General features: G+C 36.3%; 1 pseudogene; it reads left to right on the top strand.

Annotated features, from left to right (window-relative positions):
• Window positions 416–26,030, top strand: Gm20287 (predicted gene, 20287; annotated as a pseudogene).

Here is a 26,030-nt window from a genome sequence, read left to right as displayed (position 1 = left end):
GCTATTACTGGATGTCTCACTGTGAATAATGTGATTCAATCCACTGACATCATTTCTGACTGTGTTCACATAATCAGATTGTTGAAACTTTCCAAGGACTAAATTTGAACACAGGGGCTTCCTTCCACAGATTCACAATCATGAATGATATCATGGAGACTGAGAATGATTCATACTCCTAAGTATTTACATACAAGTGTTTATTACATGGACTATTGACACCAGTTGCAGAGCCCCAGGGAAGAAAGTATTTACGTTTCTTCCAGGGCTCAGGAGAAACCTAAAAATAAAATGAGTCATGAATATGCAATAAACCTCACCTTTGCACAAAGAAATAAATGCTGGTAGAAATCTGATGTGCTGATATGCATGGCACTTCACAATCAACACTGCCCAGGTTTAAGGCAGGAAAAAGATGTTCATTTTCATGGGAGTTTTCTTCCTCCTTGATATTACACTTCTCATGGCCAATTTCATTGATCCCAGGTGCTTTTGGAGAATAAATTTGGATGAAATAATGGATGAATATTTGGGATTAACTTGTGCTTTCATCCTGGCAGCAGTTCAGACACCCACTGAAAAAGATTATTTCAACAAGACTCTTAATTTTCTGTAAGTATATTTGTATTTTAAATTGAAATGAGAACATCAATATTTCTTGAGTGCTCTGAGGATGAAGATTAGGCAAATTCTTGAGTCTTCTCTCCTGGTGCTAATTCTGAACTCCGAGAAACAACCTTAATTCCTTTACAGATTTAATCCTATATTCTCCATTTAATTAATCCAGTTGAGGTTTTGGTTTTCCTCCAGGTTTCTTCTAAATTAAAAATTGGAAGCTTTGGAATAAAGGAATATCTACATTGATCTTTAACATAAAGCCCGCCTTTTGACCCTTTATATTGCACTGTAGACAGAGATGACTTATTGAAATTGATCCTGTAATATTGCATTATGTTTTATCCAAAGTACATGTAAATAAATGGTCATAAATTCTGCTGAAAGTCCTTCCATAAGTGTGTTGTTCCTAGAGCATATTCTGGTTCCAGTAATATTCATGGCACATATAGTTGTCAAAAACTTTACATACATACAAACTTACTGTCTCAAAGTCATTGCATATCGTCACTTATTGACTTCTAAAGCTTCATCAGGTTTGGAAAGAGAAGATACTTACACTCAGAAATTCCTACTTCATATGAATGCCTGGATGGATATCTTTGTATGTATATGAGCAAGAAATATTTAGCTCATTAGGGGTCAAAACATTGAAGTGTTTTAAAAGATAAAATCCAAAAGCACTGTGGCTTCGTACCTCACACTATTTATGTACAATCACTGGCTTTTATGTTTTGCAAAGTTCAATTGGGCACTCTCTCTTTAGAGTAAACTATATTTGGAACATATGGAATCCAATGATATGATTACATTCTTTGAATAGGCAGGCTATCAACAGTGGTGACTGCTTATGTCCCTTGTCATTGGCATGGGTGACAATTGTATTGTGGGATAGTTGTAACGTTTGAGAACAGTGATACAGGAGCTTTCTATTAGTTTTTTGTCATTATTTAAGACAATTGTCTTCTCCATTCATGTATGAGTTGGTTAATCTCTGACCCTTTTAAAATATCTAAATCTTGTGGGACTTATTTCAATAATTTTAGTAAATATTAGTGCATATGTTACCAACTTGGTATCAACACCAATTTTTGTGGATTGCTGATCATTGTTTTAAAACACAGCCTTTAGACAACTAGGCTACACAGACATATTATAATTGATGTTTCCTAAATTTCAGTTATAGGTAGTAGTTTGAGCATTGCACAATGTCTACTCTCAAATTTATTTTGTATAGTAGTAAAACTTTAATTAAGATTTGTGTGTGTGTGTGTGTGTGTGTGTGTGTGTGTGTGTGTGTGTGTGTTTGTGGTAATAAATAATATTAAAATGACCTATTTTACAGGATATAGAATGAAAACACAATAGTTGTATAAGTTTTAGTGAAAGACTGTATTTACTGCATTCTAATCATTAAATATGTAGGTGTACATAGAGTGTTCATTGATAAAATTATATGAAATGACAAGGATAAAACAGGAGATATTATTCTTTTCATAAAAATAAACAAAAGCAATGGTATTATTCCATTGTCTTTGGTCTAGTTTTCCACTTTTTTTTTACAAGAACAGTGAATATATCATATAAATTTACACAAAAAAAATCTCTTCTATATTATAAGCATATAATACTGACATATAGAAATATCACAGATATTTCCTTATTTTCCTAGTTCTCAGTAGGATACTAGTAATGATTTAGTGTAATGATAAGGGTTGTCAAAGATGTTTCCTAGAAATTAATTTATAATGAATAAAATACCCAGATTGAATATATCACATTTGTTTGTAAATAGGAAGTAGGAGAATGATACATTAGTTGTGGGACAAGCCCTTAATCTCTGCACTAAACACCTGCCACTGCTGCATAACTGTGCATTTGAATTGAGGATAGTCTACAGGAAAGTATCTTATAAAACATTTGGATGTATTGCAATCTTATAACCTAAATAGTACTTGCTCAAATACATACAAACTTAAATATTGGCATGTATCAATTTCCAAATTCATGTTTGATATTCGAATTTAATTAAAAATAAATCTTTAGAGAATATTTTATTTTAATAAAAGATTGAAAAAATAACAGCATGAGGATAGATATGAAGGGATGTGTCAAGTATTTTGGCCACAAATTGTAAGTGATTATAAGTACAGGAATCAAATGTTGCTGGAGAGAGAGACCATTATGCATTGATAAATCATGGTTTCATTTCTTTCTTTTTCTCTTTCTTTCTTTCTTTCTTTCTTTCTTTCTTTCTTTCTTTCCTTCTTTCTTCTTTACTTCTTTCTTTCTTTCTTTTTTCTATTTTCTTCCACCTGTGTCTGCATCCCAAGTGCTGGGATTAAAGGTGTGTGACACCACTCCTGGCTATGGTTTCATTTCCTTAACCAATTCAGTTAATTTCACAAGAAAATATCATGAACTCAGTGGCTCTAATAACAAATTTATTTCTTGCTCAATAATTTCAAAATGAAGACATGATCAGAATTACTGTTTTGTCAATATCTGTGGTTTTCTCTTTACCTTCTGGTCAAGCACTCAAAAACAAAAATGGAAATTATCTCTGTGGATGAGGTCAATACCATCTCTTATTTATGGGACCAACACGATCATGAACTTTTAAAGTACTTACTATTTTCCAGGTCCACCTGTCAATCCAATCTTATAACAAAAGCCATTTGTTCCAATCTTTAGACGTGAGATACACAAACTTCCAGTATTGCATAGTGCTTCTATTGAGTACAAGTATTCACGTATAATCATCTGTCCATAATAAACACTGTACTCTTTTACAGAAAAACAACTACAAACCACAAATATGCTTTGGCATTGGTGTTTGCAATGGATGAAATCAACAGAAATCCTGATCTTTTACCAAATATGTCTTTGATTATAAGATACGCTTTGGGCCATTGTGATGGAAAAACTGTAACACCTACACCATATTTATTTCATAAAAAAAAAAAAAGCCCTATCCCTAATTATTTCTGTAATGAAGAGAGTATGTGTTCCTTTCTGATTTCAGGACCCAATTGGAAGGTATCATTAAGTTTCTGGAAGTACCTGGACAGCTTTTTATCTCCACGTGTGAGTTATCATCGTCCAGGAATTCTTAACATGTCTCTTTGGAAGACTTTGATAGCTATTAAGAAAGTTAAAGGATGTGGTTGGACTTATGCTTATGTCAATCTAGGTAGTTCCAGGATACTTACTATTTAGAAACATGTTAGACTTTCAACTAGGGATTACCACTAGAAGTTGACAGATAACTTCGAGGAGGAATAGAAGAGGCCATGGAGAATTGAGTCTGTCATATTGGGAGGGATAATCTTACAGCCTTGACTGACTGTCAGTCAGAATGCTTCATTATTTATACCAAGCTCAGCAAGCAGTGATTTGTTCAAACTGTTCCAAAACATAGAGCTTATTATTTCTGTCCCCAGATAGGAGTTATCTTCATCTTGGTCATAAGATTAAATTATCATTAGTAAACTGTGAAATAACAAAATTATGGTGGTGTTAAAAGTTTAGTCATCAGAGATAAACTGGGATAAAACAGAAATGTTACCAACATTTTCTCTATAACCCAGCTTTTAAATATATGGAGTATTTTTTTTTTTTTGTAAAGGCATGAAATACTATTCTTAATCTGGCAACTCATGGCATTTCAGTGGTATTAGAAAGAATGAAAAGCTGCAATCCAGTCTGTGGAGTTAGTAATTTGACTACCTGTGAGTGTATGACCAACTATTAATTGGACATGGTTCTACCGGAAGATCCCACAATACCTCTCCTGGGCATATATACAGAAAATGTTCCAACTAGTAAGAAAGACACATGCTCCACTATGTTCATAGCAGCCTTATTTATAATAGCCAGAAACTGGAAAGAACCCAGATGTCCCTCAACAGAGGAATGAATACAAAATGTGGTACATTTACACAATAAAGTACTACTCAGCTGTTAAAAAGAATGAATTTATGAAATTCCTAGGCAATGGTGGACAAGTAGGGCATTATCCTGAGTTAGGTAAACCAATCACAAAAGAACTCAAATGTCAGAATATAAACTGACATAATATCCCTGGCAAAACTTTTACACCCATAGTGCTATACCTTTAATAAGTCATTTTCTTTAATAATATGATGATATTATTATGTAATTAATTTACATTATTATATCATTATCTATATATAATATTATTATATAATCTGTAGAATTTATTGCTATGTTTTATCTTGTTTTTTTTCCACATCGTAAGATACAAAATTAGAACTTCACAAGTGAACTTTTCTAAGAAAGACGAGTTATGGGGTTCCATTACCTCGTTCTTCCATATTTTTCCACATGAAGATTTTTGCATCATTATAAGACACTTTTTTTGGTATGGTACTTAATTTTTTTCTTTCTTTTTTATTAGGTATTTTCCTCATTTACATTTCCAATGCTATCCCAAAATCCCCCATACCCTCACCCCCTTACTCCCCTACCCACCAACTCCCACTTTTTGGCCCTGGTGTTCCCCTGTTCTGGAGCATATAAAGTTTGCAAGTCAAATTGGCCTTTCTTTCCAGTGATGGCCTCCTAGGCCATCTTCTGATACATATGCAGCTAAAGTCAAGAGCTCCAGGGTACTGGTTAGTTCATACTGTTGTTGCACCTATAGGGTCTTTAGCTCCTTGGATATATTCTCTAGCTCCTCCATTGGGGGCCCTGTGCTCCATCCAATAGCTGACTGTGAGCATCCACTTATGTGTTTGCTAGGCCCCGGCATAGCCTCACAAGAGACACCTATATCAGGGTCCTTTCAGCAAACTCTTGCTAGTGTATGCAATGATGTCATCGTTTGGAGGCTGATTATGGGATGGATCCTTGGATATGGCAGTCTCTAGATGGTCCATCTTTTTGTCTCCACTCCAAACTTTGTCTCTGTATCTCCTTCCATGGGTGTTTCGTTCCGATTTCTAAGAAGAGGCAAAGTGTCCACACTTTTGGTCTTAGTACTTCTTCAGTTTCATGTGTTTTGAAAATTGTAACTTGTATCTTGGGTGTTCTAAGTTTCTGGGCTAATATCCACTTATCAGTGAGTACATATTGTGTGAGTTCTTTTGTGATTGGTTTACCTAACTCAGGATAATGCCCTACTAGTCCACCATTTGCCTAGGAATTTCATAAATTCATTGTTTTTAATACCTGAGTAGTACTCTATTGTGTAAATGTACCACATTTTTTGTATCCATTCCTCGGTTGACAAACATCTGGGTTCTTTCCAGTTTCTGGTTATTATAAATAAGGCTGCTATGAACATAATGGAGCATGTGTATTTCTTACTAGTTGGAACATCTTCTGGATATATGCCCAGGAGAGGTATTGCGGGATCCTCTAGTAGTACCATGTCCAATTTTCTGAAGAACTGTCAGACTGATTTCCAGAGTGGTTGTGCAAGCTTGCAATCTCACCAACAATGGAGGAGTGTTCCTCTTTCTCCACATCCTTGCCAGCATCTGCTGTCACTTCAATTTTTGGTCTTAGCCATTCTGACTGGTGTGAGATGAAATCTCAGGGTTGTTTGGATTTGCATTTTCCTGATGTTTAAGGATGCTGAACATTTTTTTAGGTGTTTCTCAGCCATTCAGTATTCCTCAGGTGAGAATTCTTTGCTTACCTCTGAGCCCCATTTTTTAATGGGGTTATTTGATTTTCTGGAGTCTACCTTCTTGATTCTTTATATATATTGGATATTAGTCCCCTATCCTATTTAGGATAGGTAAAGATCCTTTTCCGACCTGTTGGTGGCCTTTTTGTCTCATTGACAGTGTCTTTTTGCCCGCAGAAATTTGCAGTTTCCTGAGGTCCCATTTGTCAATTCTCAACCTTACAGAACTAGCCATTGCTTTTGTATTCAAGAATTTTTCCCCTGTGCCCCATATCTTTGAGGCTTTTCCCCACTTTCTCCTCTATAAGTTTCAGTGTCTCTGGTTTTATGTCGAGCTCGTTGATCCACTTAGATTTGACCTTAGTCCAAGGAGATAGGAATCGATCAATTCGCATTCTTCTACATGATAACCACCAGTGGTGCCAGCACCATTTGTTGAAAATGCTGTCTTTTTTCCACTGGATGGTTTTTGCTCCCTTGTCAAAGATCAAGTGACCATAGATGTGTGGGTTCATTTCTGGGTCTTCAATTCTATTCCAATGGTCTACTTGTCTGTTGATATACCAGTACAATGCAGTTTTTATCAAAATTGCTCTCTAGTACAGCTTTAGGTCAGGCATGGTGATTCCACCAGAGGTTCTTTTATCCTTGAGAAGGGTTTTTGCTATCCTAGGTTTTTTGTTATTCCAGATGAATCTGGCAATTGCCCTTTCTAATTCATTGAAGAATTGATTTGGAATTTTGATGGGGATTGCACTGAATCTGTAGTTTGCTTTTGGCAACATAGCCATTTTTACAATATTGATCCTGGCAATCTATGAGCATTGGAGACCTTTCCTTCTTCTGAGATCTTCTTTAATTACTTTCATCAGAGACTTAAAGTTCTTATCATACAGATCTTTCAATTCCTTATTTAGGGTCATGCGAAGGTATATTACATTATTTGTGACTATTGAGAAGGGTGTTGTTTCCCTAATTTCTTTCTCAGCCTGTTTATTCTTTGTATAGAGCAAAGCCATTGACTTGTTTGAGTTAATTTTATATACAGCTACTTCACTGAAGCTGTTTATCAGGTTTAGGGGTTCTCTGGTGGAATTTTTAGGGTCACTTATATATATTATCATATCATCTGCAAAAAGTGATAATTTGACTTCTTTTCCAATTTGTATCCCCTTGGTCTCCTTTTGTTGTCGAATTGCTCTGGCTAGGACTTCAAGTACAATGTTGAATAGGTATGGAGAAAGTGGGCAGCCTTGTCTAGTTTCTGATTTTAGTGGGATTGCTTCCAGCTTCTCACCATTTACATTGATGTTGGCTAATGGTTTACTGTAGATTGCTTTTATCATGTATAGGTATGGTCCTTGAATTCCTATCATGAATGGGTGTTGTCAAATCTTGTCAAATGCTTTCTCCTCGTCTAAGTAGATGATTATGTGGTTTTTGTCTTTGAGTTTGTTTATATAATGGATTACATTGATGGATTTCCATATATTAAACCATCCCTGCATCCCTGGAATGAAACCTACTTGGTCAGGATGGATCGTTGTTTTGATGTGTTCTGGAATTTGGTGAGCTAGAATTTAATTGAGTATTTTTGCATCGATATTCATAAGGGAAATTGTTCTGAAGTTCTCTATTTTTGTTGGATCTTTCTGTGGTTTAGGTATCAGAGTAATTGTGGCTTCATAGAATTAGTTGGCTAGAGTACCTTCCACTTCTATTTTGTGGAATAGTTTATGCAGAACTAGAATTAGGTCTTCTTTGAAGATCTCAGAACTCTGTACTAAACCCTTCTTCTTCCTGGGCTTTTTTTTTTTTTTGCATCGATATTCATAAGGGAAATTGTTCTGAAGTTCTCAATCTTTGTTGGATCTTTCAGTGGTTTAGGTATCAGAGTATTTGTGGCTTCATAGAATGAGTTGTGTAGAGTTCCCTCTACTTCTATTTTGTGGAATAGTTTGTGCAGAACTGGAATTAGATCTCCTTTCAAGGTCTGGTAGAACTCTGCACTAAACCTATCTGGTCCTGGTTTTTTTTTTTTTTTTTTTTGGCTGGGAGACTATTAATGACTGCTTCTATTTCTTTAGGGGATATCGGACTGTTTAGATAACTAACTTGATCCTGATTTAACTTTGGTACCTGGTATCTGTCTAGAAATTTGTCCATGTCGTCCAGGTTTTCCAGTTTTTTTTTTTTAGTATAGCCTCTTGTAGAAGAATCTGATGGTGTTTTTTACTTCTTCAGGATCTGTTGTTATGTCGCCCTTTTCACTTCTGATTTTGTTAATTAGGATGCTGTCCCTGTGCCCTCTAGTGAGTCTGGCTAAGAGTTTATCTATCTTGTGGATTTTCTCAAAGAACCAGGTACTCATTTTGTTGATTCATTGAATAGTTCTTATTGTTTCCACTTGGTTGATTTCACCTGTGAGTTTGATTATTTCCTGTCGTCTACTCCTCTTGGGTGAATTTGCTTCCTTTTTTTCTAGAGCTTTTACATATGTTGTCAAGCTGCTAGTGTGTGCTCTCTCCAGTTTCTTTTTGGAGGCACTCAGAGCTATGAGTTTACCTCTTAGAAATGCTTTCATTGTGTCCCATAAGTTTGGGTATGTTGTGGCTAAATTTTCATTAAACTCTAAAAATTCTTTAATTTCTTTCTTTATTCCTTCCTTGACCAAGGAATCATTGAGAAGAGTGTTGTTCATTTTCCATGTGAATGGTGGCTTCCATTATTTATATTGTTATTGAAGAACAGCTTTAGTCCATGGTGGTCTCATAGGATGCTCGGACAATTTCGATATTTTTGTTTTTGTTGAGGCCTGTTTTGTGACCCATTATATGGTCAATTTTGGAGAAGGTACGTTGAGGTGCTGAAAAGAATTTATATCCTTTTGTTTTAGGATTAAATGTTCTGTAGATATCTGTTAATTCCATTTGTTTCATAACTTCTGTTAGTTTCACTGTGTCCCTGTTTAGTTTCTGTTTCCACAATCTGTCCATTGATGAAAGTGGTATGTTGAAGTCTCCCAATATTATTGTGTGAGGAGCAATATGTGCTTTGAGCTTTACTAAAGTCAATTTAATGAATGTGACTGCCCTTGCATTTGGAGCATAGATATTCAGAATTGAGAGTTCCTATTGGAGGATTTTACCTTTGATGGTTATGAATTGTCCCTCCTTGTCTTTTTTTGTTAACTTTGGTTTGGAAGTCAATTTTATTAGATATTAGAATGGCTACTCCTGCTTATTTCTTGAGACCATTTGCTTGGAAAATTGTTTTCCACCCATTCTCTCTGAGGTAGTGTCAGTCTTTTTCCCTGAGATGGGTTTCCTGTAAGCAGCAGAATGTTGAGTCCTGTTTGTGTAGCCAGTCTGTTAGTCTATTTCTTTTTATTGGGGAATTGAGTCCATTGATATTAAGAGATATTAAGGAAAAGTAATTGTTGCTTCCTTTATTTTTTTTTAGAGGTGACATTCTGTTCTTGTGGCTGTCTTGTTTTTGGTTTGTTAAGGGATTACTTTCTTGCTTTTTCTAGTGCATGGTTTCCATCCTTGTATTGGATTTTCTCTGTTATTATCCTTTGAAGGGCTGGATTTGTGGAAAGATAATGTATGAATTTGGTTTTGTCTTGGAATACTTTGGTTTCTCCATCTATGGTAATTGAGAGTTTGGCTGGGTATAGTAGCCTGGGTTGGCATTTGTGTTCTCATACTGTCTGTATAACATCTGTCCAGGAACTTCTGCCTTTCATAGTCTCTGGTGAAAAGTCTGGTATAATTCTGATAGGCCTGCCTTCATAAGTTACTTGACCTTTTTTCCCTTACTGCTTTTAATATTCTATCTTTATTTAGTGCATTTGTTGTTCTGATTGTTATATGTCGGGAGGAATTTATTTTCTTGTCCAGTCTATTTGGAGTTCTGTAGGCTTCTTATATGTTCTTGGGCTTCCCTTCCTTTAGGTTTAGGAAGTTTTCCTCTATAAATTTGTTGAAGGTATTTGCTGGTCCTTTAAGTTGAAAATCTACATTCTCATCTACTCCAATTATCCGTCAGTTTGGTCTTCTCATTCTGTCCTCATTTTTCCATATTTTTCAACATGAAGATTTTTTTTTTTTTTTTTTTTTTACCATTCAAATATGGAGCAGCCTTTTATTGCTGTAATTTAGGGAAAATGGTAAGAGTTTCATAGCAAAAAAAATTTTTTTTTCTCAAGACTTACCTCTCAGAGGCCGGGAATATGTATAGCTTTGTAAAGGAGCATTTCTTTTTTTTTTTTTTTTCTTTTTTTTTTTTTCCATTTTTTATTAGGTATTTAACTCATTTACATTTCCAATGCTATACCAAAAGTCCCCCATATCCACCCACCCCCACTCCCCTGCCCACCCACTCCCCCTTTTTGGCCCTGGTATTCCCCTGTACTGGGGCATATAAAGTTTGCAAGTCCAATGGGCCTCTCTTTCCAGTGATGGCCGACTAGGCCATCTTTTGATATATATGCAGCTAGAGTCAAGAGCTCCAGGGTACTGGTTAGCTCATAATGTTGTTCCACCTATAGGGTTGCAGATCCCTTTAGCTCCTAGGCTACTTTCTCTAGCTCCTCCATTGGGAGCCCTATGATCCATCCATTAGCTGACTGTGAGCATCCACTTCTGTGTTTGCTGGGCCCCGGCATAGTCTCACAAGAGACAGCTACATCTGCGTCCTTTCAATAAAATCTTGCTAGTGTATGCAATGGTGTCAGCGTTTGGATGCTGATTATGGGGTGGATCCCTGGCTATGGCAGTCTCTACATGGTCCATCCTTTCATCTCAGCTCCAAACTCCGTCTCTGTAACTCCTTCCATGGGTGTTTTGTTCCCAAATCTAAGGAGGGGCATAGTGTCCACACTTCAGTCTTCATTCTCCTTGAGTTTCATGTGTTTAGCAAATTATATCTTATATCTTGGGTATCCTAGGTTTGGGGCTAATATCCACTTATCAGTGAATACATATTGTGTGAGTTTCTTTGTGAATGTGTTACCTCACTCAGGATGATGCCCTCCAGGTCCATCCAATTGGCTAGGAATTTTATAAATTCATTCTTTTTAATAGCTGAGTAGTACTCCATTGTGTAGATGTACCACATTTTCTGTATCCATTCCTCTGTTGAGGGGCATCTAGGTTCTTTCCAGCTTCTGGCTATTATAAATAAGGCTGCTATGAACATAGTGGAGCATGTGTCCTTCTTACCTGTTGGGGCATCTTCTGGATATATGCCCAGGAGAGGTATTGCTGGATCCTCCGGTAGTACTATGTCCAGTTTTCTGAGGAACCGCCAGACTGATTTCCAGAGTGGTTGTACAAGCCTGCACTCCCACCAACAATGGAGGAGTGTTCCTCTTTCTCCACATCCTCGCCAGCATCTGCTGTCACCTGAATTTTTGATCTTAGCCATTCTGACTGGTGTGAGGTGGAATCTCAGGGTTGTTTTGATTTGCATTTCCCTGATGATTAAGGATGTTGAACATTTTTTCAAGTGCTTCTCTGCCATTCGGTATTCCTCAGGTGAGAATTCTTTGTTCAGTTCTGAGCCCCATTTTTTAATGGGGTTATTTGATTTTCTGAAGTCCACCTTCTTGAGTTCTTTATATATGTTGGATATTAGTCCCCTATCTGATTTAGGATAGGTAAAGATCCTTTCCCAATCTGTTGGTGGTCTTTTTGTCTTATTGACGGTGTCTTTTGCCTTGCAGAAACTTTGGAGTTTCATTAGGTCCCATTTGTCAATTCTCGATCTTACAGCACAAGCCATTGCTGTTCTGTTCAGGAATTTTTCCCCTGTGCCCATATCTTCAAGGCTTTTCCCCACTTTCTCCTCTATGAGATTCAGTGTCTCTGGTTTTATGTGAAGTTCCTTGATCCACTTAGATTTGACCTTAGTACAAGGAGATAAGTATGGATCAATGCGCATTCTTCTATATGATAACAACCAGTTGTGCCAGCACCAATTGTTGAAAATGCTGTCTTTCTTCCACTGGATGGTTTTAGCTCCCTTGTCGAAGATCAAGTGACCATAGGTGTGTGGGTTCATTTCTGGGTCTTCAATTCAATTTGTATATATTTTCCTAAAGGTGTACAACTTATGAATCCCAATTATTTGCACCAGAATTACCTGGGTATATAGTAAGAAGAGTTTTTCTAATCCAATTTGCTGCTAACACTTTTAGGCTGCAAAATCTAGTTAATATTTTTACAAATACTTTGATCTTATTGTCTGTTTCCTGAGGAGGCACAGAGGCAGACATTGCCAGAGTAATTCAGAATAAAACCTAAAAAGGAGATCTCTGGCAGCTTTATATGAGTCACAACCTCTAGTGTAAAATATTACTGTCAAGTAGGGCAATATAAGAGTATCTCTTCCAAATGCTATATCAGAAATATGTACAGGACTCTCCTCTTCAATCTTAGAAGTATTTATGGATTATGGCATAAAAGCCTTTTTAAAAAAATATTCATCAAATATCCCCAAATTGTAAAAGTATAAAAAACCCTTCAAACATTTGAAACAGAGATATCAAGACCAAAACTGAAAGACAGAAGGCAGTCATTATAACATCTGAATACATTTGTTACAACTTTGTCAAACAGCTATGCTTGCTGTTCCCAATAGAAGTGGATGTGCCAGGCTTCCACGTTTGCTCATTTGAATCAGAGAGAAAAAGCCATAGGTAATCAACTGTTTGCAGGTAAATATAATTACAAGTGTTTTCACATGCACCACACCTCATGCTGCTCTCTGTGTTGTAGATCCTTCAGCTTACCTATGGACCTTTCAGTTCCATCTTCAGTGATGATGAACAATATCCCTATCTCTATCAGATGGCCCCAAAGGACACATCTCTAGCATTGGCAATGGTCTCCTTCATACATTACTTCAACTGGAATTGGATTGGCCTTGTCATCCCAGATGATGATCAAGGAAACCAATTTCTTTTAGAGTTGAAGAAACAGAGTGAAAACAAGGAAATTTGCTTTGCCTTTGTGAAAATGATCTCTGTTGATGATGTTTCATTTCCACAAAATACTGAAATGTACTACAACCAAATTGTGATGTCATCCACAAATGTCATTATCATTTATGGAGAAACATACAATTTCATTGATTTGATCTTCAGAATGTGGGAACCTCCCATTTTACAGAGAATATGGATCACCACAAAACAATTGAATTTCCCTACCAGGAAAAAAGACATAAGTCATGGCACATTCTATGGATCACTTACTTTTCTACCCCACCATGGTGAGATTTCTGGCTTTAAAAATTTTGTACAGACATGGTTCCATTTCAGAAACACAGATTTATATCTAGTAATGCCAGAGTGGAAATATTTTAACTATGAAGACTCAGCATCTAACTGTAAAATACTGAAGAACAATTCATCTGATGCCTCATTTGATTGGCTAATGGAACAGAAGTTTGACATGACCTTTAGTGAGAGTAGTCATAACATATACAATGCTGTGCATGCCATAGCCCATGCCCTCCATGAGATGAATCTGCAAAAGGCTGATAATCAGGCAATAGACAATGGAAAAAATAGCCAGTTCTCACTGCTTGAAGGTAAAAGTTTCTTCTATTTAAAGAAGTTTGGTGTCTTCAATTGCATAGTTGTTTAGAGTCTTTCAGATGCCCAGACTTAAAGAAATAAGAAATATTTTCCAAAATAGATAGGTTTCCAAACATTTTACCTTAACAAAAGCAAATCTATAGATTGTTATGAATGTGATTGGAAAAAGAATTCACAGATTAGCAATGAAAATGTGTGGTTTTATACAGAGAACACAAATATCTATTAGCATGCCCCTTCCAATATTGGATATAAACAGTCTTTCCTCATTAATTTTCTCCATGATTAGAAGATGAGTTTATATTTATATTTGTCAATTTTATGAAAATCATTTGGAGGAATTATTTTCATTAGTGTTTCCAGTGATTTTGCCAAGAGTGTAGGCTTTGGAGAACATTCTGGTTTTTCTGAGAGTAACTAAACAAGAAATAGTGTTGGTATCATTTTCTGTCTGTATATGTGTTTATAAATGTGAATGTATGCTTCTCACTGATTATATGTATATTTTCTACTCTTTCTGTGTATCTGCGATTATATTTGTGTTACTTTCAATATATATGTTTATCTCTCTGTATGAAAGTGGAAGTGAGCAAAAATTTTTTCTATGTAGGAATTTCTTTCTATAAGTGTTTGTTTATATATGTGTGCGTGTTTCTTTGAGGTTTTGTCAGAGTAGGTTTCATTGTGTAGAAAGTATGTATTTTTAAGTGTTTTTAAGTACTTATATATATTTGTACCTGCTTTACTAAGTATGTGTCTGCCTATTTCTTTGTACTTGTCAAGGCCTCTGGGTTTCTTTTTGTCTTTAGGTGTGAGTATAAAAATCTCTGTGTGTCAATATTACCTCTCCCCGTGTTTTTCTGTCAGTCTCTCTCTCTCTTTCTCTCTCTCTCTCTCTCTCTCTCTCTCTCTCTCTCTCTCTCTCTCTCTTCCTCTCTCTCTCTCTCTGTGTGAGTGTGTGTGTGTGTGTGTGTGTGTGTGTGTGTATGTTTGTGAGTGTGTTGCATACCTATGTTTGGATCTGCATTTTTCTCTGTTTGTGTTTGGTATTCTTCACTGAGAAAACTGAAATTCTTGTAATATTGTGATAATTTCATTTATGCAATTGCATTTGTTGTGATTCCTCTCTTTCTCTCTTTCTTTCTTTCTTTCCTTCTTTCTTTCTTTCTTTCTTTCTTTCTTTAAATACATTTGCCTTTGTTATGAAATCAGAATGAATTTTATGACTTGATATATACATTCTGGTGCAATGCTTGTATTTTAGGTAAACTCCTTTCTAAGAAGGGCCTACTTCACTAATCCTCTTGGGGACAAAGTGTTTATGAAGCAAAGAGTAATAATGCAGGATGAATATGACATTATTCACTTTTGGAATCTCTCACAACACCTTGGGATTAAGATGAAGTTAGGAAAGTTCAGCCCATATTTACCACATGGTCGACACTCTCACTTATATGTAGACATGATTGAGTTGGCCACAGGAAGAAGAAAGGTAAGAGTGTGCTAGCTTACTGGTTTATAATACAGAGCAGTAAACAGTGTCAGATGAACACACGGCAACATATTGAAATGAACAATTTAGTCACATAAGGAACCAATTTCTAGTCTCCTGTATGATATTTCTTTTTTTCATTTTTCACATTTTTACCAATTATTTGAAGATTTCAAACATACATAAAATATACCATTGTCATATCAGAATCTTTTTTTGAAATTTAATAAATAAAAAACCTGATTTTCACCAGTTTGATATTCTTTCCCTTAAATTAAACAAAATTTTCTTCACATAATTGCGCTAATGAAACAGTAATCTCCTCCCTTACCTTAAAGTTCAGGAACAGGTATTTATATGGAAGAGGCTAATGTTACAGTTATGAAACACCAACAGTCATAATTGCTAACCCTTGTCATTATATCCAAAAGTTTTTACCGTATAATAAAAGGGCATTCGACACATTCACTAATGAACACAATTACAGAAAATCATATTCATAGAAACATCACTTTTTAGTAAATTTGAAGAATCCACTCACTCTTTTACATAAGATGACCAGAAGGTCAAAGGAACCTATAGACAGCACTAGAACAACAGAAAAAATAAAGGCTATTAACACACCTCAAGTACAGCAATAACAGCAACCAGACAAAAGCAACAAGTAATTTTCACTTATAATTGAACTTTTGTGTTCACATTCTCTAAGTGAAATCAAATAAAAAAAACTGGTTTATTTTTTAAGACATTCCTAAGTTGTTTGCAGAGAATAGGAAAGCACATTCATATACAAGAGGAGAACTTTTCTTTATTAAAAAATGGATAAAAACAGCATAATGTTTAATAAGAGGGAAAAAGGTCATTCAAAAACAATACATTTGATGGATATGTGTGGAATAATTCTTGACAAAAACACCTACCAAAAGAACACAACACCAAACAAGATCATTCTCTGAGAACACGTAGTTTTTTTTTTAATTTTGATTGTTTTATTTATTGAAAATAACTTGTTATTCTCACATAATACATCCTAATTACAGTTTCCATTCCTTCTATTGGGATGTGAACAATTGTCATTTCTACTGGAAAATATATCATAGTTAATATGCCTATTTCCTTCCTTTTTCATCAGATCCACTTTATGTCACTCATTAGAAGATGACAGGATTCTATGGGAGAATAAAATAAAACAAGTTTAAACAAATCTAAGCCATCATAATAGAACAAAATTTTTATAACACATTTTGGTAACTAGACATATGAAATTGAGCTAGGTGAAAAGACCACGAAATCCTACTTCATACCTCATTTGAATAGTAGTGAATGAAGCATGAGTTAGTGATAGACAATTGAGTGACAGTTTTTCCAAGTTTAGTAAAAAGAATACTTTATTTTTGAAAATATAATTCAAACTGTCAATTCGATAATCAGAATATCTGGAACTACTGATACAAATTATTTATTCCACATTTGCATGTGAACAAACATAAGAAGAAGCACCTATAAACTATTAATGTCAAACTGCAAAAGGAATTCTTTGGACAAAGTGATGTTATATGTCAATGGGAATTCTACACAAACACCCTGAAATAGACTCTCCTTTTCAAAGCCAGCCAAAACACAAAAATCTGGTAGTCAAACACTGTTGGTATCTTCTTTTTTCACTAATTAACCATAGCATAATTACCAAATACAAGGGACAATAGAAAAATTTTTGTGACTCACAAATGCCCTGTTCCCCTACCTGGAAATGAACCTTATATAAACTGAATGTACTCAGGACTTGGGAGCAAAAGTGTGAAAATACAATCACATTGATATTTGAGCCCAAATGAGACCAACTCATTGCTTCCACTTGACTATTCTATCTATTGTACACAGGATTTCTTGAGGTTTGTGGGATGAGACCAATTCTCAGCGTTGCTTGCAAACTAATCAGAGATAATACACCTTCACAACTGCTGATAATCCTGGCTTGTTCATTCTTTTTTCTACTTTGGATTTTTGTCAACTCTTTATCATTCACTCTGAAAATTGTTAGTTTTGGAGCTGTGCTACTTATAAAATATTTAGGAAGCACTACATGGCAATAAATGAGTGTTAGATACTCCTCATATGTATCTATGTGTCACACTGCATGAAAATATAAGTATCATATATCGCAGTATACTTTAATATTTTATATGAAGAAACAGTAAGTAAATAGCAAGTTTATATAATGTGTGTGTGTGTGTGTGTGTGTATGTGTGTGTATACAAACACACAAATTTATTATTTTTTAACTTTGTGCATTGAATAGGGCCTGATATGTAGTATGGCTTTTATGGGAACAATTTGCAATCATATTCCTAACATTCAACTAGTATAAAAGAGGATAAAGCCAAAAAAAATCAAAAGAAAACAAAAAACTAGTTTTATTATCAGGCTGTCATGGAACTCATTTTCTAGATCATGATGGCCTCAAAATCAGAAATCTGCCTGCCTCTGCCACCCAAGTGCTGGGATTAAAGGTGTGTGCCACCACTGCCCAACTGCCTTTGGCTTCAAAAAAGTAAGACATATAAAGCCTTAACAAAAAAACAAAACAAAAAAAAACTGCTCTTATTTTACTGTTGCTTATTACATTCTTAGAGTTGAAGATTCAACCTAGTATGTGTTAGGCTAGAAGCAACCCATGAATTATACTCCCATTTTTATTGTGATTTTGCTATTTGTGGCTTTTTTTCAATTTTTTAATTTGGAGATTTCATTTATTTACATTTCAAATGTTACTCCTTTACCCTGTTTCCCTTCCCCAAACCCACTATATCATCCCCCCTTACCCTGCTTCTTTGAGGATGCTCTTCCACCCAACTACTGAGTCCTTCCTCAGCTCCTAAGCATTCCTCTACACTGGGGCATCAAGCCTTCACAGAACCAAAGGACTCCCCTCCAATTGTTGCCAGATAGGAAACTTTAACTCCTTCAGTCCTTCCCCTAAAACCTCCATTGGGGTCCCTGTGCTCAGTTCAATGGTTGACTGTGAGCATCCATATCTGTATTGGTCAGGATCTGGCAGAGCCTCTCAGGAGATAGCTGTATCAGGCTACTGTTTGTAAACACTTCTGGCCATCCACAATAGTGCCTGGGTGTGGTGTCTGCATTTGGGATGGATCTCCAGGTGTGGTAGTCTCTGTATGTCCTTTCCTTCTGTCTCTGCTCTACTCTTTGCCCCATTATTTCCATTAGACAGGAACAATTCTGGGTTAAAATTTTGTAATTGTGTGGGTGTCCCTATTCCTCAACTGGGGGGCCATGCCTAAACTCTGGATAAGGTATCAACAGATTCTTCCTCCTGATTCTAGGATATTTCAGCTAATGTCTTCCCTTTGGGTTCCTGGGATGCTCTTGATTTCCCAGCATCTGGGACTCTCTGGTTGCTACCCAAAGAACCCATCTCTGATTGCTATATACCTCTGTTCAATTTCCTGACCTCTGTACACATCTTCCATCTTCCACCATACCTGATTCTTCTCCTATTTTTCCCTCCCCATGTGTTCTTCCTCTAAAGGAGAAATTATTTCAGGGATGCAAGCATTCTTCAATATATGCAGTTCCTTTAAATGCAATACATGACAAAATATAGAATTACATTATTTTCCAAAAGCCTTCAGAATTGGCGCTTAGCCAACTCCAACATTAATTCATAGATAAAGAATCAAAAACAGTGATTGAACAGAAGGAACCTATATTGATATTAGAACATTTTCTTTCACAAAACTATTTACAATACTATAATACATGCAGAGGAAATTTTATCTATGAAAGTCAGAAAAAATGTCAGGTTGTTTTTGTGATTCATGTTTTCATCCAAGCACTTTAGAGACAAAATCTGAAAATCATTGTCTGTTTCTCCCCAGTCTACCCTATATTGTGACTTCAAAACAGCCATGTGTGATATGGAGACACTACCTCAAAATAAATTATCATAAAGTACAAAAGTATGCAGACATTCCATACTCTAACTCAAAATAGTCTTTCAAATATAACAAAGGGTTAATATACAGTTAAAGAAAATGGATGGGAGCCAGGCATGTTGGCACACACCTTTAATCCCAGTACTTGAGAGGCAGAGGCAGGCAGATTTCTAAGTTCGAGGCTAGCCTGGTATACAATGTGAGTTCCAGAACAGCCAGGGCTATACAGAGAAACCCTGTCTCAAAAAAAAAAAAAAAAAAAAAAAGTAAAGGAAGGAAGGAAGGAAGGAAGGAAGGAAGGAAGAAAGAAAGAAAGAAAGAAAGAAAGAAAGAAAGAAAGAAAGAAAGAAAGAAAGAAAGAAAGAAAGAAAAAAGAAAGAAAAAAAGAAAGAAAAGAGAGAGAGAGAAAGAAAGAAGGAAAGGGAAAGTGGGAAAGTGAAAGGAAGAAAGGAAGAAGGAAGATAGGAAGAAAGGAAGAAAGGAAGGAAGGAAGGAAGGAAGAAAGAAAGAAAGAAAGAAAGAAAGAAAGAAAGAAAGAAAGAAAGAAAGAAAGAAAAAGAAAATGATGGCTGGGGGAAATATACTCTGATCTTTGATGGGAAAGTGTAACACCCTTTTCAACAATATCAAAAATATAGACAGAATACTTTAAATCTTCAATTAACTTTAAACAACTAATATTTATCCAGCTTTTTCCAATATTTGAAGCCACTGTAGAGCATTTTGACTTCATGGAATACTCCATATTCAAGGTCGCTACGGATTAATTTATCATCTCCAACCATATTAAACCAGTGTCTGCATACTCCACTATTTTTATAAACATTTTCTCATGCTTTGCAACAGTAATTTATTTGAGGTCATATTTGTTATCTGTGACTGAAGGACATATTTTTCCTATTTCAAATTTCTTCAAATATTAACTTGCTTCTCTGTTGTTTTCATTAAACTTTGATAATAAGTAAAGTGAGGAGGAAGGTGTGATTTGACATATGGCTTATAGTTATAGAAAGGCAAGTGTGGATATCAGGAAACTGGGAATAAAGAATAGATTTTTTTCTTTATGATAAGGCAAGGTAATTGTTTTAATATCAGTTTCCCAAACATTTTTCTGATTCTCCCATTAATGGAAAAAACTGCCAACATTACTTTAGGCTGTTTTTTTTTCCCAAGAGATCGAAAAGAACACTAGTTACTGGCTCAACTGCCCACAGTAAGATGGGCATTCTTATATCAATTTCCAAAGAAGAAAATGCTTCAAAGGTATGAGGACAGGCTAGTGTTGGCTGAGAGAATATTTCAATTAAGTTTCCTCTGTCCATAGCACTTAGTACCAAGTTGAAAATACTTAACTAAAAAACATCAGGTTGCAACTTCTGTAGTTTCCACATACAGCTCAATATCTGCTCTTTTTCGTAAATTACTAGACACTCAGATACTATGCAACATTTCTTCAATGCATTTCCAATATTCATTTCTGGCCATTAAATAGTGGACATTGTAAAATGTCACTCAGGGGCCTGGTGGTGGTGCCACACACCTTTAATCCCAGGACTTGGGAGGCAGAGGCAGGTGGATTTCTGAGTTTGAGGCCAGTCTGGTCTACAAAGTGGGTTCCAGGACAGCCAGGGCTACACGGAGAAACCCTGCCTCAAAACACACACACACACACACACACACACACACACACACACACACACACACACACACAAAATAAATAAATAAATAAATGTCAATCAGATTGTGTGAATAAAATAAGCTTATTGAAATCTTAAAGTGCTAACCTAAAACATAAAAGAACCTTCTAAAACTCATTATTAATATGTGTCTAATTTTTCTCAGATGCCATCCTCTGTGTGCAGTGCAGATTGTAGTCCTGGATTCAGAAGATTATGGAAGGAGGGAATGGCTGCCTGCTGTTTTGTTTGCAGCCCCTGCCCTGAAAATGAAATTTCTAATGAGACAAGTGAGTGTGTGCTGCTCTGATATATTCTGAAGATATGTATTTCTCTTGCATCACCCTGGAATAATTAAGTCAGCTAAAAGGCAACTGCAGATATAAAGTATATTACTCATCAAATTTACTACTTGTAGATACAAATATCCTTAACAAAATCTTGTAAAAGCTAACAAACATGCCTGGTGCCTTGACCCACATAGTGACTCATTGAAAATTCATGGTAAATTATATTTCACAAAGAAAATACTTTAGAAAATATAACTGCAATTTGCAGGAATTCTGCACAAGATTTTCCAAAGAGATAATCTATTATAAAACTACATGTACATTTAGATTTTAGTCAGGATTTTTTTTTTAGTATTGATTTAGTCATATTTCATTAATCTATCTATCCTAAATATGATTATGCACACCATGGACTTATAAGAGCCCATGAAGAACTGACTATTATATTTAATCTACTGGATTAGATCATGAGACTACTAGGTGCAAAATCCATGTTCTCTGTAAGATTAATTTAGAAGACAAAAGTATTTTCAAATTTGTGAAAAAAATGTTAAGTATGCGATATTAAGAGGGCCATGTTCAAAAGCAGATGTAGTAAGAATCCAGGATGTAGGGGATAAGAGTTGACCTATGAATTGGAATATACCATGAGACTCATAATCAGTATATTACATACTACACCCATTATTAAGATAATTTTTTAGGGTTGGCAAAATGCAATAAGTTTATGGTTACCTTTTCAAATATTTTGCTTTTCCTTCTACATAATGAATTAAAATTCTTAAAAGACATATTATGCCTGTGAGACAGTTAAACAGTTAAATTATTTGTTGCTAAGGCTTACAGTTTGAGTTTATTCCCATGATGCATGGAGTAAAACCAAGCAATCTACTAAGTTGTCTTTTGAAGTCATACATTTTAACATATACTGTACTTGAAAACAAATTTAAAGTGTACAAAATTGTATTAGACGTAAAAAAATTAATTCGTACAACAAAATTAAATACAAAAATTCCATAAAATATTTTGTTGCATTATTTGCTTAAGTGTGTGGAGTGGATAACACATATACACATGCACATATGAGCAAATAATACTACTGTCATTAAATTTATATTTACTTGTGAGATATCTGTCATGGGTACTGTGATCTGAACTCAGGTTCTCTGGTAGAGCAACATATTCTATTTATAGCTAATCCAACTTCTTAGGCTCTTAGGCAACTTATCAAATAATATCTGTCCACAAATGCATTGTTGAAGATAAGAATTCTGAAAACCAAGAAAGCACATCAACATTCTCTGAAATGACTTGTAAATTAAGTGCAATTACAATCACTGTTCATGTTGTTACCCAGTTGGGGATTACAATTTTAGAATGGAGTATAATTGCTTAACACAAACCATCTGGGTTACCACCCTTTCCAGAGGATTCCTCTGTGATTTTGCTCATTCTGTTTCTCAGCACTGATTTCATCCTTGATTCTCATACAAATGGAGGTGAGGCAAGGATTAAAGTGCTCAGCTTTCCATATGAAGAAGGAATCAAGGTGAAGGATTTTTTAGTACAAAGTATCTACAGAGATATTTTTCCTTCAGTGCTAAAATTAGTGCACATCATGAACAATAACCAGAACTTTTGATTAATGATTGCCAGATGAGGAAACATCTTAGGGCTTATTTCATTAATATTTTCTACTATTCAAATATAAACATTATATTTCCTCTCATATTCCACCTTCTTCCTATGACTTATGACAGGAATCACTTAAATACAATAATGCAATATCTACCTTCACATGAACTCACACATATAATTATGTATATATACATACAGCCTACCTGTTCAATTCTGTGTTGTTTCTGTGTCAACAAGTTTGAGCTAGTAAATTCTCCAGTAGCTATTATACATCTTTTCCCAGTAGAAGTCAGAGTCTCAATGTGTCATAGGGAATGAATTCATAAAATAGTCAGTCATCTCAGAAAACAGTGAGTATAGGGTTTTGTATTTATAAAATATACCCAACCACATTGTGGTTTATGAATGTATCTTCTCTGAATTAAATAATCTACTTGATGTTAGCATAGAAAAAAATGGCTTAGGAAACTTTAGCTTTCTGATATCATTAATTTTTATTCCTTTTTACCTTTCATATTCCATTCCCCATCCCCCCCCATACACCAACTGAATACTCCACATCCCACACCTTCTCCCCAACGCAACCTGACTTCATGTTGAACCCCATCCCCCACACCACCTTATAGGAACTAAAAGGGGGCCTGGGAAAAGAATGGGGAGTGAGGACCCATGTCCCGCGAGAATTCAACTTATGCCCTGGACAGGCAGACATGGGAGGGCTGCCAGACACTTTCCATTCAGCTCTGGGTGGGCATCCAAGTCTCTGACTCACTCAACAGGGGATGGACAAGGGGCAGCCCAACCTGGGGGCCCGGGGCAACACCCTGTAGATCCGGAGTTATGGGAGAGAGGGAAGAGAGAAGACAGATTCCCACACTGGCAAGAGTGAGCACAGCCTTGATGATCAGAGACTGTCTATGCTTTTAGAGCTTTATTGTAGAAAGGCTGGGAGAAATAAACAATGTAGGAGAGAGAAAGAGGGGGAATTAGCAAAACGAGAGAGTAAGATGGAGAGAGTGAGAGGAGAGTAAGATCAAGAGAACAAAGGAGAGAGAGAGAGAGAGAGAGAGAGAGAGAGAGAGAGAGAGAGAGAGAGAGAGAGAGAGAGCAAGGAGTGGCCAATCAGCCCCTTTAAAATATGCTGTCATTTATGTTGCTAGGTAACTGGGGAGGAGTTTAGCCTGAAGGTCAAAAGCTTGGGATATTGACTACATGACTTCTAGCCTTGTTTCTCTTGCGGGGGATGTAGTGGAAGATAACTTGTGCAGGAGCCAGAGTTCCAGGACCATGAGAGAGCTCCTTCCCTCCTATGTAGGTAAAGTATGACCACTGAGTCCCAGGGTTCAGCATCTCAGGTCGACTGGAGACCAGCCTGTCTGTGCATAGACCAATGCCCCACACCACCTGACCTCTAAACTCCCTCAGGCCTTCAGTCTTTGAGGGTTAGGTGCATCTTCTCTGAATGAACACAGGCACAGAAGCCCTTTACCTTATTGAGGGACCCATATCACCTGGTGTATGTTGTCTGTTTGGTGGTACATTGTTTGAGAGATTTCTGGGGTCAAGATTAATTGAGACTGCTGGTCTGCCTGCAAGATCACCTTACTCCTCAACTACTTTCAGCCTTCCCTAATTCAGAGATTAGTAGCTTCTGTCCATTGGTTGGGTGCAAATAACTGTATTTAGGAGGGCAGTCATGATAGATACTTTTTGTGAGGGCTCCAGACCTCAGTAAAATGTGAGGCCATAAGACCTCCTCTTGACCTAAATCCCACTTTGGGCCTGTCATTGGACCTTCTTTTCCACAGACTGCTCTGCATTTCATCCTTGCATTCAGACAGGAACAATTATGGGTCAGAGATGTGACTATGGGATGGGAACCCAATCACTCACTTGATGCCCTGTCTTCCCGCTGGAGGTGGGCTCTGTACATTCCCTCTATCTACTGTAGTACACTTCATCTAGGGTCTCTGACCTCCCAAGTCTCTGATGCATTTTGGTGGGTCCACCCACACTCTTATTATCTGAGGTTGCCTGTTTATATTCTTTTTGTTGGTCCTCAGGGCTTGGTTCCTCTCTCACCCGCCACACCCCACAAACCCCTTTCTAATAACATCATAAATGATACAATCAAGTTAAGTACAAAGAAAAAATTGCTTGGTTTTATTTCCTTTAAATCTTTATGAAGATTATGAATTGAAAACAATGCTTGGCAGCAATATCCTTCACATTACATATCAGCATCAAAGAAAGCATTGCAAGCCTTCTTTCATTATCCTTACTTGAAATTCATTGACAATAAAATTTCTAAAGCAGACCTAACTAAGCTTTCCTTTGGAAATCAGATATGGATCAATGCATGAATTGTCCAGAATACCAATATGCCAACACTGAACAGAACAAATGTATTCAGAAAGGTGTCACCTTTCTAAGCTATGAAGACCCCTTGGGAATGGCACTTGCCTTAATGGCCTTCTGCTTCTCTGCATTCACAGCTGTGGTACTTTGTGTCTTTGTGAAGCACCATGACACTCCTATTGTGAAGGCCAATAACAGAAGCCTCAGCTACCTATTACTCATGTCACTCATGTTCATGTTCAGGGAGAAGATTGAGAAACTTCCTGGTATCAGGGACACCCAACTACATTATTCCCATATGTTCCCTACTCCAATGTGTTCTGTGTGCAATCTGGCTAGCAGTTTCTCCTCCCTTTGTTGATATTGATGAACACACTCTCCATGGCCACATCATCATTGTGTGCAACAAGGGCTCAGATACTGCATTCTACTGTATCCTGGGATATTTGGCCTGCCTGGCACTTGGAAGCTTCTCTCTGGCTTTCTTGGCCAAGAATCTGCCTGACACATTCAATGAAGCCAAGTTCGTGACCTTCAGCATGCTAGTGTTCTGCAGTGTCTGGGTCACCTTCCTCCTTGTCTACCATAGCACCAAGGGCAAACACATGGTTGCTGTGGAGATCTTCTCCATCTTGGCATCCAGTGCAGGGATCCTTGGATGTATATTTGTACCCAAGATTTATATCATTTTAATGCTACCAGAGAGAAATTCTACCCAAAAGATCAGGGAAAAATCATATTTCTGA

The sequence above is a fragment of the Mus musculus genome, chromosome 7, assembly GCF_000001635.26.
Source record: "Mus musculus strain C57BL/6J chromosome 7, GRCm38.p6 C57BL/6J".
NCBI lineage: Eukaryota > Metazoa > Chordata > Mammalia > Rodentia > Muridae > Mus > Mus musculus.
The sequence above is the reverse complement of the archived record's forward strand: the minus strand, read 5'-3'. Positions and strand labels throughout refer to the sequence as shown.